General features: G+C 45.6%; 1 long non-coding RNA gene across 1 annotated transcript; it reads right to left on the bottom strand.

The window, feature by feature from the left end:
• Positions 1–1,967: 1,967 nt before the first annotated feature.
• Positions 1,968–6,814, bottom strand: LOC142925607 (uncharacterized). The gene is made up of 5 exons (XR_012942554.1): positions 6,458–6,814; positions 5,203–5,319; positions 3,441–3,542; positions 2,706–2,770; positions 1,968–2,053 (listed from the first exon to the last, which is right to left on the bottom strand). It is a non-coding gene; the product is annotated as an uncharacterized LOC142925607 (long non-coding RNA).
• Between the last annotated feature and the right edge of the window lie 8,545 nt (positions 6,815–15,359).

Genomic DNA, 15,359 nt, shown 5'->3' with positions numbered 1-15,359 from the left:
TCAGATATTTGAGTTGAACATGCACAGCTCGTTAAGTCAATCCACTGCTGGATGAGGGCCGCCCCATGTCATACGGGTCGTGGGGTGGTTTTACCGTACTTAACCGTGGTGGTCAGTACGCGTTGGCAAAGGTGGGGGAGCACAGACATGGGAGCATTAAGAAGAGCAAAACAATTTATGTCACTGCATTGTCCTCTATTGCCCACAATGTAGCCCCGCAGCAGCCTGTAACACTCCAATCTAGAAGGATGTTATTAACCAGGTAAAACCTTAACTTCTTTATTGTTGCCTTCATTTCCGCATCTCCAGCTTCTTCAGCCTCCCACTCCCAGCCCCACTCACTTCCCCCCCCCCCCCCCCCCCGGCATTTTGCCGTGCTCGCCCCTTTAATCCCTCTAGCAGCACCCCACTTCCCCTACCCCACACCCCCCATCTCTATCTCTCCCCCCTTTCTCCCCCCCACTCTCTTACCTATATAGCCTCTTGTTACAACAGCCCTTTTTTGCCCACTTCAGCAATTGTTTCTGGCTGTGGTTGTCCCACCTGAAGAAGGACGCTTGTGTTGCGCCCGAAACGTCGTGATTTAATTTAGTTGTTATTTTATTTTATAGTTTTACCTACGTGACTTTACCGAAAAAAAACAGAGTATGAATCCTGTAACACTTGTTTGTGCATGATATTCACCCAAGCCTCATGCATCATGGGGTCAAAAAAGCAACAGGTGCAGCCTTGCAATTGCTTGCTCAAGCCACTGCTGGAAGAAGGGGGCTCCCATAAGAGGCGGCCCCTCTAGGGATACACCCTTTTACAGTCCCTCTCAATGTATTTTAGCCTACTCTTCCACGCTGGCCGGATGTCTTAGAAGACACGGGAGTAACCACACTTTACCGCGCCACAGGCGACCTGCCGATCGACTAAATGCGGTGCACACATTAATACGGCTCATCGCTCCAGTGGCGGTGGAGGGGATGAGGATCTTGACAATGAGTTACCCGTTTTGAATGCGCCTCTGCTTGAGGATCTTGGCCAGGGAGTTGAGGCCACGCAAGCTGCTGGTGACCGGATCCTTCCGCCCAGCGTCGTCCATCATTAGCTGAGCCTCTGTGTACGTCAGAGACGCCTGCGGGGATACGATGAACACACCACGGGTGAACCATGGGGTCCTCGCAATTACACAATGCCCACGCCTGATCCAAGCCCAAGCCAGAACTCAACAGATGTCTACGTGGCTCCCGATGACCACTGAGGGTTATGCTCACCCAAAGAAAGTAAAATTGATATATTTTTTTAATTCTCAAAGCTGGAATTTAACCAAATTTAGTGCAATGTAATTTGGTGGTCTTTCGTGCAGTGAGTTTAACACGTAGGCTTTCGTGACCAATATCATCCATAATACAGGTTGTTTGGGTTAGATTGTGTAAATACATAAATGTGTCGTTAAACCCGCCACCACCCGACACAGCCGACTAGTAAGGGTTGTCACATAAACAGAACGTGGCCAATTCGTCACTGGTACAACACACCGGTGTGCTGTACTCGTGACGAATTGGCATGTTCTGTTTACGTGACAACCCTTATTAGTTGGCTGTGTCGGGTGGGGGTGGGTTTAATGACACATTTACATATTTACACGATCTAACCTAAAAAAACAAACCTGTGTTTTGTGCAGTGATTGTTGACTGGACAGAGACCATCAACTCACTACTTTCATGTCCCACCTCGCACCTCCGATTAGCACAGTTGGCTACGTACGGTGCGAAAGAAGTTCAACATACATACTACCACTTGTGAACCCGTTTCATCTCGCTACACTTGTGAACTCAGAGGTGCAAGCTCAACGCTCTGACCTCTCAGCCATCCGGAAACCTCAACTGCACTAACATAGCAAGGCACCGATACAATACACGTGAAAGCAAACGAGAGTTTTACAAAAACTGAACGTCTGTGGGGGGGGGGGGGGGGAATCACCTTGGAATTGATGATGCTCTTGGTAAAACGTGTGCTCACAATCTCAGCCTTTGGAGTCATCTCCCATATGCACGAGAACGCCAGCCTGCACGCGCACAGCACATGCACCGTCGCCATTCACCGTCGAGTGGCAGAGTCGTCGACATTGGAGTGGTGCAGGGTGTTCACTCAGGAAAGCCTCGCAAAGTCTCGAGACTCTTTTTCAGGAGGGTCTTGCCAAGTTTTTGGTAGTCGAGTCATTCTTTCAGCAGCGGGATGTTTGGCCAAATACCGGTTTGGGTTGTTACAAATTACTCAACTGGAATATATATGTAGCAACCATTGTTCGACTGCAAAAGCTTTGCAGTACCCTCCCGAAGTTATGAGATTCAGTGAGGCTTTCCATGGTTAAAGATCATAGTATTAATAACACGTTTATGTTAGCAATGAGAGGAAACCTGATAACCTGGAGTCAGCCCATGCTAAATAGGGGGAGAACATACAAAATCTACATGGAAAGGCAACCAAGTCGGGCATCAATCTTAGGCCATTCTTGCTGTGAGATATGTGTTACCATTGTGCCATCCTGGTTTGGCTGCTTATGTATGTACACATGCTTGTGTGGATCTGTACAATGACACTTAAACAGTGCCACGCATCATGGGATTACATGTGCACCTGGCAACAACGCACGTTAGCTGCTGAGTATGGGTTGCAATGTGCACACTCGCGAGTTCACAGTTGTTGGTGCATCTCACCGGTCGACGTTGGATCTCAAGGAACACAGGTTTGAGCTCAATAACTCTGGCACCATATCAATCCTCTGCAGGCGCACAAACACATAAACGCAACAACTTCTCTGTCAATAAACACAATCTGGCAAATACATATGCACCAACTCAACGAGTGTTTTGCAAGCAAACCCACACATGATTAAGTCACCTGCAGGTAACTGTTCAGCAAGGGGATGTTTTCGCGAATGCCAGTTAAGATTGTATGGGTTTTATTTAGAGGAAATCTGATGAATCCAGAGGAAACCCATTCACTAACAGGGGGGAGAACAAACAAAGCTGCAAGCAAAAAGGCACAAGAGTTGAGTAATCAAACCCAGCGTCTCCTTGCTGCAAGGCACGAGTGTTACCACTGCGCCGATAGCCTGCCGCTCATGATGTCACGGTACATCATATTATAAGAAATCCACAAAAATCACCTCGTTTAAAACATCATGAGAGATATTTAGCATTGTTGTTGCACATTTTTTTAAATTCTAATTCATTTTTAAGTTATCGTTATTCATACGGGAAGTACTGAAAAGCACGCAAAAAAATGTGGTGAAAATGTCAAATACAATTACAAAGTTGTGGGGAAACTGGTACCGCGATGATCGTTAGATCGTAATATTTTACATCATGTCGTAAAGTTAAGAATGAAAGGATGAAATCGGCGGGTCGTAAAACACTTGATATTGTGGCAAGAAGAAATCCACATCTCACCTTCTCACACAGGTAAACTGTGGTACCACGCAGAGATGCCTCCTCATCCAAGGCATTCCCCGGCCGGATAAAATAGCTCACATCGGCGATGTGTACCCTAACCTAGAACACACATTAACACACCGTCACCACCCTCACATGCATGGATGCGTAATGACAGGGTGATACCTGCCGGCCTGTAAGGGTAATTAAGGTTATAGCTGCATTACATAATGCCTTATTATGAAGGGGCGTATCTGGGGTAAAGGTCAACGGCGGAGTCAGTCGAGAAGCTCCAGGAACCATCCCGAAGGGCCTAGAAGGTTCTAGAAAGGGGGCGTGGCCAGAGGTGGAGCTTGGCCACTCCAGGCAGATATAAAGAGCACCGAATCAGAACTTCGGGGCTGTTAGCGTGGGGTCTGGGTCCTGGTTGCGTCGCTACGGTCGTCATCTCTTCGTCTCCGACCACGTGGCTGGTTCTTCTGCAAGAGCAGCTCTGTCTCCGCCGCTACGCTCGTCAACCAGCCAGCGTAGCTACGCAGGACGCAAATGGGCTGCGTGTTTGTACAGCCTAGGTGTAGCCGCGTTACGAAGTGTATCGCCCTGTGTGCTTTTAATAAATAAGACGCCTTCTACTAGACGTCTGGCGGAAGTCGCTCACTCCACATGCATGCATAACCTCCACCATAGCCACTCCAACCAAAGCACAATAATGTGAAATGAAATGCACACCCATTACTACCTGGTGCATTCATTGTGAACCAGGCATTCGGCCAGTGACGTGGACACTTAAGCCAGTGGGGTCTTAGCCATGGCTTGGCTCAGGCTTGGCTCTCGCGCAACATGCATTGAGATTATTTCTATTATTTTGGCTGCTATAAATGTCCAAATGATGGGCCACTTTGTTGAGCTATTCAGTTGTGGCCAGGTCACTAATCAAAAATAAATCAATACCTCAGTGGGCTTTTCCTGGTAAGATGGGGATGGTTTAGTTGTATTTGTTTGTGTTTGGGTTATTTGTTGATCTTTCTTGTACTTTGCACTACTACTATGTTTTTGTACTGTTTGCTGTTGTAACGTTCTTACCCGCCTCTACTGGACATGTGAAAAATAGCTTTATAGCTCATTGGATTCCTCCAGTATAAATATTCTGATTCTAATTCTCAATAAGCCACATCAAAGCAACGCTTAAAACCCAAGCTGCCTCTAAGCATGGTTCCAGCCCTGAGCCTCCGTGTCCCTTGTGCCTCCACGTATATCTCTGCATGCTCCCAGCCACGCTCAGAATTTCCGTGAGCTGAGCCTGAGCCAAGGCACAGCTGAGCCACTCATACTTCTTTGGAGGCAACGGAGCAGATCAAGCCAGAACCAAGCCATGTTGAAGTCAGTCCTGAGCCGAACAGATACCAAGAATACGGGCACTAAGGCAACAATGTTTGGAAACTTAATAACAGGAATATTGTCCACCCCTTTGTCAATCCACTGCAGGATGAGGGCTTCTCCATGCCGTAATGAGTTGCGATTGTCATTTGACCTTGCTTTGTTACGATGGTCAATGCAGGTGGTGAAGGGGAGAACTTGGGCAGTTTTTTTTAGATATCACTCTGTACCGGTGTTAGCCATGACTGGAACTAAACCAGCTTGACAGGATGAATGTGCAGTGCACTTATCATTGTGCCACTTAAACTCCCCTTGTAACCTCCGCTAGCATTGACAAAACCATGAAAGGAATAGGCACGAATTACCGCGACCGTGACCACGATTACCACCATCAAATGAATACCTCGGTGTTCCCATTGTCGAGCGGTTTGCAGTGTAGGGCATCGTCGATGTCTGTGCAGCCTGGAGGATCCACACTGCAGATGGACAACGCACGAAGGTCCTCCCTGCCAGCCTGGTCCTTGTACGGGACACACACAGCACCAGGTTCAACAAAACGCTGCCTTACAACAAACAAAACACAGGGTGAGCCATACATGGGTAAACCAACTTCATTCTAATGGCGTTCTATCTTCTCAATAGGCGACTGAATATTCTGAAAGTACAGTCCGTTCTCCTATAACTCTGCGTGTTTTCATATCGTGAATTAGATATAATGCGATTAATGCATTAGGGAACACATTTTTTCATAACATGGATGCGAATTGGATAAAAGGCGATCGAGTGAACAGAACTGCGTTGTGCGAGGCAGAATAAGCGGTTGTACGGTTGCCTCGGTGTAGCATCACACAAGGCGGGATGTTTCTGGATGCTTCTAGATGCTACTCACGTACCCGAAGTCTTTGTTAAGCCTGCGTACGCATCTCACGTGTTATCGCGGACTGTGCTTTACCCTATATTATTTATTATGCGATTTTTCCACAATTCGGTGTTCTTCAGGAACGCAAGTACAGCGTTATAGGAAAAAAGTCTGTAGTCCCCTTGCTCCATTCATTTATGTACTGGACCATCTCCACGGCTACTGCAAAGTCCTCCATATCCTGGCTCACCACTTTGATCCGCATCTCTCGAGGCCTGCCTCTCGGGTCTCCGCCCTGGTGCTTCCATAAGTCCATCGCCTTCATTCCTCCGATGTGAATTTCCTCTCTTCTTACGATGATGTGTCCGAGCCATCGACTTTCTTTCAGGTCGACGGCTTTTCTATATACGGTCTGCGGTAAAGGCGTAGAGCCCCGTGGCTTCTCGTTCATGACAGTGCAACGGAAGGACCTCGACTGGAGGGAGAGCTCCAGAGAGGTCCTCTAGAAGGTATTCTACGCAGGCCAAACATCTTGAAACTATTGCGGTTTGACAGCACGATGATGATGATGGGGGGTGTTTTCGCATTTGTCTATTGTCGGGGGCCTATACGTCGGGGGCCACACGTCATGGGCCACACCAAAGGCCACCCAGGGGCCACCAGTGGCCCGTGGGCCTTGTAATAAAGAACATTGAAGTAAAGGATTCTCACATGCACGACCGAACACACCAACACACCGCAGGCGTAAGAATTGAACTCAATCGATGAATTGACATATCGTCACACGTCTCATGCGTACCTCTGCTGTGATGCTGAACGTGGGAGGGGGCAGGCATGCAAGTACGGCCTGGCTGAAGGGCTGGTGTGGCACGTCGTGCTCCAGTAGCAGCACCTCCGTCTCCGTCTCCTTATCCCCACATTCGCCCAGAGAGCGCACAAAATGGCCCTGCACAAGCACACCGACGATTAGCACGGTTTTCTACGTATGGTACGGAAGAAGTTCAACATGCATATGCACATACGTGGCCAATCGTCACCGGTATCCCTTTTCCACTGGTACATTGGAACCCAGACAGTGCAGATCTCTCGAAGTGTCTGTGGTCACCCACTGGCTTTTTGCCGTGTCGAACCAGAACCAAACCGTAGTATGCTGGCCCCACAAGGCATCCAAATATATCCGGGGACCGAGCAGGGCCAGGGGCGGGGATAGCGACACGTTAATTGTGTGACGGCAGTCAGTACACCGCGGGGACGTGGCACCACAGCGTCATCTGCATGTGCCTAGACTTGTTCAAAGCATTGACCGTCCATGGCATGGATCCGCTTTTGCAGTGGATAAACAACCTGCAGCCTACTAAACCGTGCCAGCCATGGTGTCGCTCGGTTGTGCAGTGGCAAATAGGTATGAAAAGCACAACCACAATGCCAACCTTGTACCTAACGTACATTATGTAGAATATTAACTGACATCTGTTTAAACAAAGATACAACCCAAAGAATACATCTTAACAATATATTTAACTTTTCACCAATTTTGTTTCTCATTGTGTTAATGGTATCGCACAAGACAAGCAATCTATACAAACCCTTCGTGGTCAAGGACGACCCACAGGAGCAGACATAACAGAGCTACTTCTAAGATCCATTGAAGTGAAATGCAGTCCAAATTGTAGGGGGGCAGTGCTTTTCCAACCACTCTGCCAATCAAAGTAATGTTCATCACATGGCAGTCAAACGCAGTAGTTTTCTCAGAGATGGAAATCAAACAATCGAAGTGCACGACCAAATTTAATATCGTTTTTGGTGCAGTTATTGGTGACTGGGCTGAGACTATCAACTTACAACACCTTAATAACCTAGGTTGAATCACAGGTGAGTTTGCCATGCTTTCAAACAAAAAAATCACAGTGGTGCCAGCTCATCCACCCTGACTTCCAATTCACCGTGTCACCGTTCGTGTTTTGGGTCCGACGGCTGTATTGCATACAGAGCCGCGTGGCCGCGCGTCAAGTGACAGAAGGATGAGCCCGACGATGCCGACCACGGGACAGACGGGTGAGGTGTCACGGCGTCCAGGGCGTCACGGTGCAGTCGTACGTTCGGGTAGCGGGAGTGTCGCAGCCAGCCACCGATGGCCACCACGATGCGGTGGGCCTGCAGGGACGCTGCTTGTCTTGTCTCCACCCGCACTCGTGGCATGCGGCGGTCCGCGGGCGTGAACAGGTGGCGGGTGGCCTGCAACACGCCCAAAGAGCCCCCAGTAAGGCATTCAACAAACTGTTTGGGCAAGTGCCGTCAGCACACACCTATTCAAGCTGGTACGGCAAACGACGGGGTGGGTACGGCCAGCACCATGCCCGACCGCCTTTGTCTCCACAGCGCTGATGTTTACATGCCACATCAGAGACTCATTTATGGCCGAGTCGACCTAGGGAAGGGCCCAAGACAGGTTCAGACATTTGGCGCTGTTTATTGGTTATGAGCGATAAATATAATCCAACTCGGGTCCCAGGATTCGTAGCGCAGCGCGCTAACCGCTACATTACCGCTCCCCACACGTACACACACACATGCAGATCAGCCCACCTCCTTGATTGGGCTGGGCATGAGCATGCCGCACAGCGGCCTCGAGTTCCGCTTGATGATGCCGACCACTTTGCCAGTGGGCCGACGCATCTTCCCACTTTCGGCTTTCAGCTGGAGACCAAAACAAAGGACAAACATCGTGTTGCGTAATCTAAGCAAGAGCGACGACAGCAGCAGCAGCTGGGATAGCACCGGGAGATGACAACGCAAACTCAAATGAGCACTCACCACAGTAGCGTCTGTCTCACACACTGAAATAATGAAATAACTATTTTTTTAACCAACTCACTGCATAACACAATACAATTTGGCTTGAAGGGGAAGGAGCAATCCAAAACAATAGCGCTTAACCTGCGGATGTGGTTTCATGCTGTGTCTCATCAATGTCAATAATGAGACTGACGCTTTGTTAAAATGACAAAAGATCACAGTGAGGAGTCCTCCGTAAATATTTATAAGTTAAAACAGTTCTGGCGATTGATAGAATCAACCGGAACACGCCCATCAGATACCACACATTTAAAAAAAAACGCGTAAGCTTTTGCGACCAATATTATCTACAACAAAGGTTACCCTCCCATCTAATTCACAATTTGATGCTTAATCTCTCGATTCTTTATGATTTCACTGATTGACATTTTCCCTTACCTGCTTAGCACATCAGTCACCCTATATGTGTTTAATGTTTACGTAACGTTTTAATAAGTATAACTGTGCAATGATCAGCCTATAAATAATCTGCCCAAGCCAACTTGCACTACATGCGATTTAATATCTAACACTTGTTTATGTTTGTGCAATATTGTCGACTTTTCATAAACCACAGTTGTTTTCGTGCCAATTTCAATTAACTTCATTGCTGTACTTTATTATGTTTTGCATTTTGTCACTGTGGTATGTATGCATGTAGAACTTATTTCGCACCGTACACAGCCAACCATGCTAATCGGAGGTGCGCGGAAAGGACAACAATATAAATACAAAAAGCAGTTCTAAAGAAATTCGTTTTCAATATAGAGGCCACCCTGTGACCCAGGTCACTCTCGCAAATGATACGTGTCCTGATCTCTTGAGTTCTAATTAAGTTAATTAAAATAAACATTAAAAAGGAGCTCAGACCGTGGAAGCGCCACCGTGTTGAGCCTGGATATGCATAACAGGTGGTATAGGCTCTGCGCCAAAATGGCAGGCAGCAGAGCGCAGTACAGCAAAATGAACTGTTGTCCTGTCCTTCTATGCTCCTGATCTATGCCCCCCCCCCGTTCACCAACCCGCATCGAAGTATGGTCAAATAACCCCTACGTACATACAAAAATAGTATGAAATGATTAGCACTCCTGACTTGATTTTGAAGTAATGTAATGTAAAGTCATTTAATAAACGCAAAATCAAGCTAACAGCATCTCTAATGTGGATTGTTGTCTGGTCACACGGTGTTCATTATGTTTAAGGTCTCTCTTGAAGTGGTTGAGTTTTTGTTGTTATTCTTTGTTTAAACTATATTAAAACTATAATCTTAGTTTTTTTTTCGGTAAAGTCACGTTGAAGGGAAACAACAAAATAATAAAATATATATAAAACAATAAAAAATTCTCACGACGTTTCGAACATAACTCAAACGGTCGTCTTCAGGTGTGTTGGTTTGCATAAATTTATTTTTAAACGGTGCATTTATAGTTAGACGTTAACAAAGTCGTAATTAATCGCAGTAACAGTTCTATTTCCGATAGTCTGAAATCCGTTTTAGCTAAAGGTCTAAACTTTGCAGTCACACCTAAACACATACCAGTTAATGATATAATTGCCCAAGTAGACGTTGCTCTCAGGGGCCTGGGTCACATCGCTGCAGACGTAGCAAGATCTGAAATCGCTGCAACCCTCAAAAACGCTAAGATGCCAGCTAGCAACCTCAGCAAAGATGAGCGTTTTGAATTATATAAATTTAAAAAGAGGAATGATATTGTAGTCCTCTCAGCTGACAAAGGCAATGCTACTGTCATCATGGATAAAATAGAATACAACAACAAAATTAAAGAATTACTCGACGATGGTAGTTATACAAAAATAAAAAGAGATCCCACCAACAGCCTCGTCACACAAACAAACAAATTAATATCTGATTCAACCGCATTAATTGATCAATCTAAACAGTTTTCGTTGAAACCTTCTGCTGCCAGGCCACCAAGATTATACGGCTTACCAAAAATACATAAAGTAGATACACCCCTTCGTCCCATAGTCTCTACTATCGGCTCCCCCACCTACAAACTAGCTCGTTTTTTGTCTGAAATCCTGCGTCCTTTCACTGGAAAGACCACCTCTGTGGTACAAAATTCGACTCACCTGGTATCGACAATCAAGGGTATTTCCCTGTCCCCAGACGACCTGCTTATCAGTTTTGATGTAGTTTCCTTATTCACCAAGGTTCCTGTACCTGACACCATTGCAATCATTGAAGACTTGGTTCATCAAGGACTAAACACTGAGGTACCCCCCTTGGTGAGACACTGTTTAACCAATACATACTTCACTTGGAATGGAACTTTCTACAAACAAACTGAGGGCACCCCAATGGGCTCCCCCCTTTCTCCAGTTATAGCTAACATTTTCATGGAGAAATTTGAGACTGACGCCATCCAGACTGCCACTCTGCGCCCAACCTTATGGAAGAGGTACGTGGATGACACTTTTGTCATCTGGCCACATGGCCGGCTTGCTCTAGACCAATTCTTCGACCACATCAATTCCATACACCCAGCCATCAGATTTACCATGGAAGTCGAAATAGATGGCAAGATACCTTTTTTGGATGTCCTAATTAAAAAGAGACCTGATGGTTCAATGAGCCACTCTGTCTACAGGAAAGCTACCCATACGGATGCTTATCTGAAACCTGATTCCCACCACCATCCATCACAGAAGAATTCTCTCATCAAGACTCTGTATCATAGAGCCCAATGCATATCCGACCAGGAACACATAAGCAGTGAACTCAAGCACGTACACCAAGCTCTTAGGGCTAATGGTTACTCCGACTATACAACCCGCAAAGCTATCACTCAAACCATGAAGAAGAACCCTCTTGAGGAGCCTTTCAAAACCATCACTTTACCCTACATTGCGGGGGTCACAAAAAAGATCTCCAAAATCCTGAATAAACACAAGATCCAGGTCCGTTTCAACACATTACATAAATCCGTGATCTGGTTCCGTCTGTAAAAGATGTGATTCCGGACATACAATACCCTGGTGTCTACAAACTAAGTTGCCTCTGTGGTAGTAGTTACATTGGAGAAACCAAACGCCATGTCTCGGACCGCATTCGTGAACACAAAGCAGACCTTAAACACGGTAGGACCAACACCTCGGCCGTGGCAGATCATTGTTCTAATTCAGTAGGCTCACATGCCATTGACTTTTCCAAGACAGAGGTTCTTTGTAAGCCATCTGGCTTCCATGAGAGATTCGTTCATGAGGCTATCCACATATACAAGCACAGAGACAATTTCAACCGAGAAGATGGATTCTATCTTAGCAATCATTGGAAAGATTTGATAAACCATTTCAGGTCTTAATTGATTGTTCACGCTTACAGTGGCTTTCAGACAGCATACATTATAAAAAATTTCGTCTCCCCCCTCCTCTTTTCAGAATATAGATGGGCTAGTCCTAAATAAACTGCCAAATCGTTGCGCGTGCCGCTAACGTTTTTATAAATAAATAAATGCGCCGTTTAAAAATAAATTTATGCAAACCAACACACCTGAAGACGACCGTTTGAGTTATGGTCGAAACGTCGTGAGAATTTTTTTATTGTTTTATATATTTTATTATTTTGTTGTTTCCCTTCAACGTGACTTTACCGGAAAAAAACTAAGAATATGAATTACTGCAGTCACGAAAGCTTTAAATCAAAATTTATATTAAAACTATTTAAAAACTATAAACTAAATAACTTTACCAGGTAAGGACCCTGAGAGCTCTATAGCTCTTTTTAAGTGACCTGGCCACAAATTATCGTTCAGTGAAGTATCTTATCACATTTGAAATTGATAGCAGCCACATACTCTAAGTGCATGTCAGATTGTAACTGTGGAGGGAAAAGCCGGAGGACCTGGAGAAAAATCCATGCGACCACGGGGAGAGAGACACGCACACTGCAGGTGTCTGGGTTTGATTTTGGTTCGGCAGTGTTGACGCTCCACTCACCACATCCTCTTCATTCTTTTCTGCAACGTCCCCTGCGACGCCCTCATCGTGCAGGACCAGCGAGGAGGGGGCAACCCAGCGCTCCTCGGGGAACATCTCCACGCACACGATGTCGTCGTGCATCGCGTGGTTTAAATGCTGCAGCCCCTGGATCAACACCTGCACGCAGACAAAAAAGATCCCCCGTATAGTCTTAACAGACCGCTGGGCCAAGTGCTGTTAGAGAGCAGCATATACAGTAAAACCTTGGATTGCGAGTAACTTGATCTGCGAGTGTTTTACAAGACAAGCAAAATTTTTAATAAATATTAATTTGATAAACGAGCGAGGGTCTTGCAATACGAGCAGCTTTGTACTGCCGAGCGTCACGTGATCACAACTGATATACGAGTGCTTTGATATACGAGTGCTTTGGATTACAAACACGTTTCCGGAACGAATTATGCTCGCAATCCAAGGTTTTACTGTACAAGAGTTTTAATACCACGAATAAACAATTTAAAATGTAGGACTATGAGCCCATGAATCTTCTGAAACCAATGTTTTTCAGTAACATATGTTCAAGTAGGGCAATTTCTAGACTGGGTTTTTTTTTCCAACAAAGGGCCAATGTACCTAATTGTTATTTAACGTTACATTTTGGAGGTGGAAATAGACCATTCATTTTGTTAACAAAGTAGTCACAACCATCATTAGACCTCCTTTGCCAGTACCAAAATATAATAGGGTTTTTCCCCTTTTTTCTGGCAACAAAACTGAAACCTCTTACAAGGAATCAGGTGTGCATTAACCACAATACTTGTGGTCAAAATGCAAACAAAAACACACTGATAATATTTGCAATATATGCGTACGCCTTTTGGCGTCCTCTGGTCTCGCACCAATTGGGTCGAGGCTCAAAAGAAAGCCGTCCCTGGTGTGAACCAATCAGTCTCAAGGACAATGCATATATTATCATAGTGTGTTTTTTGTTTGCATTTTGACCACAAGTATTGTGGTTAATGCACACATGATTCCTTGTAAAAGGTTTCAGTTTTGTTGCCAGAAAAAAAAGGGAAAAACCCTATTATTAAAGTAGTCACAATTAACGTATATACTGTAGTTGTGGTGGCGTAGCTATCGAGTGTGCAGGCAGTGCAACTGCACCAGGACCCACAGGCCGGGGGGGCAGGTGCCAGGCTACGACACCTACGTAGGGTGCAAAATACGTTCAAAATACAAATATTTTAGCCCAGTAGCTCTTAACCTTTACTGCAGCCTTGCAGTAAAGGTTAAGAGCTACTGCTCATGCCAAGAACGCTATGCCACTGCTTCATTATAAATTTGTTTTTAAAACTCACACAGATACGATCGAACAGCATTGTTCCTTCCAGACGCAGGCTTGTGAAACGTGTACCTCTTTATCACTGTCACCGTCCCCTCGCACCCTCAGAGTCCCCTCCAGGTAATTCTCACGACTCGCAAGGAAGGTTCCCTGGACAAACCGGCCGGAGCGCACACCTTGCTGCAGCTGGGACAGCGGGAGATGTTCGGGGAAGATTACCCGGGACTCCACCACATCCTGCACACGTACACAGCACACGCACGCCACATGCACGCGTCAACAACAATTTTTTAACCGCCATCACGTAACGAGACGAAGGATCCAGTCTGATTTATCTCAGAGCAGTACGGCCATCCGTGTTAGAGAACGTTCCACAAAAGCGGATATCATAGAGCTACCTCTAGAGTTTCACCCTTCCGTCTCTGCTTTTTGCTAAATATGCCACGTCATAAATCTAGGATTTATTTGATTGATTGACCATTGCTCGTGAGGATGAGACGTTCTAAAATGGAGCTGTTTAACACGTATTCTTTTGCGACCAATATTATCCATAATAAAGGTTTATTGGGTAAGAGCGCGTAAATGTGTGTAGTTAACCCGGTACAGCCAATTAGTAAGGTTTGTTACGTAAAACAAAACGTGTCAATTAGTTACTACTGCAGCATGCCAGTGTATTGGAGAGTAAACCCACAACACTTACAAATCGAGTATATCGTTTCCCTGGCGATTACAACCAGCGAAACGTCCTACTCAGCGCAAGGCAAGTGTCCCTTTCTTCAGTGAGGCAGCTGGATGCAACGCGGAAGTGAGGGGTCGGATAAGGGTACAGGCCCGCACCATAAATATGAGGGGGGGGCAGAGCTGATGCACGCATACGGAGTCTCACCTGCTCCGAGGCCAGTGCCAGATGGTCAATCAACTCAGGGTTGTCCAGCAAGCTGCGCACGTAATCCTCCACTGGGGGTACACAGACACGCGCAGATAAACGCAGACATTATAATTGGCGACACGATTTACCGGACGATTTAGAGTGCCACCCAAATTGTAAATGTGTTACTTTTCAAGTCATGCCTGCTGGATTTATTAATTTTCCTGTTTAACTGAAGCACTGTTTAACAAGAGGCACTACAGACTTGATTCAAAGCTTTCGTGACTGCAGGAATTACTCTTTGGTTTTTTCGGTAAAGTCACGTATAAATAAGAAATAATAAAATAAGAAATAATAAAATAACAACATAATAGCGTACGACGTTTCGGTTGCAACACAAGCAGCCATCATCAGGTACAGAAGAGCTAAATTTACGAGAGAGAGGAAACACGTAACCCCAGATGTATATACATACACACAAGTAGGGGGCAACTAACACAGATACAACAGGGGACACAGAGAGAGAAGCATACCAGACAAACAGGGTTTAGCAAAATTTGGAAACCATATAAAGCAACACAGACGGTCGGTCAAAACACAATTAACGCATAGTCTGGTTGATTACGCTATTTCAAAGATTGCTAAATTGCAAGTTAAGTATGAAATTTAAAATACAAACCGCGCACACACACATAGACATCCAAGTAGAGCGAA

This window comes from Petromyzon marinus, chromosome 22, assembly GCF_048934315.1.
Source record: "Petromyzon marinus isolate PM22_M1 ecotype Great Lakes invasive population chromosome 22, UKy_Petmar_22M1.pri1.0, whole genome shotgun sequence".
NCBI lineage: Eukaryota > Metazoa > Chordata > Hyperoartia > Petromyzontiformes > Petromyzontidae > Petromyzon > Petromyzon marinus.
This window is presented reverse-complemented; position numbering and strand designations above follow the sequence as displayed.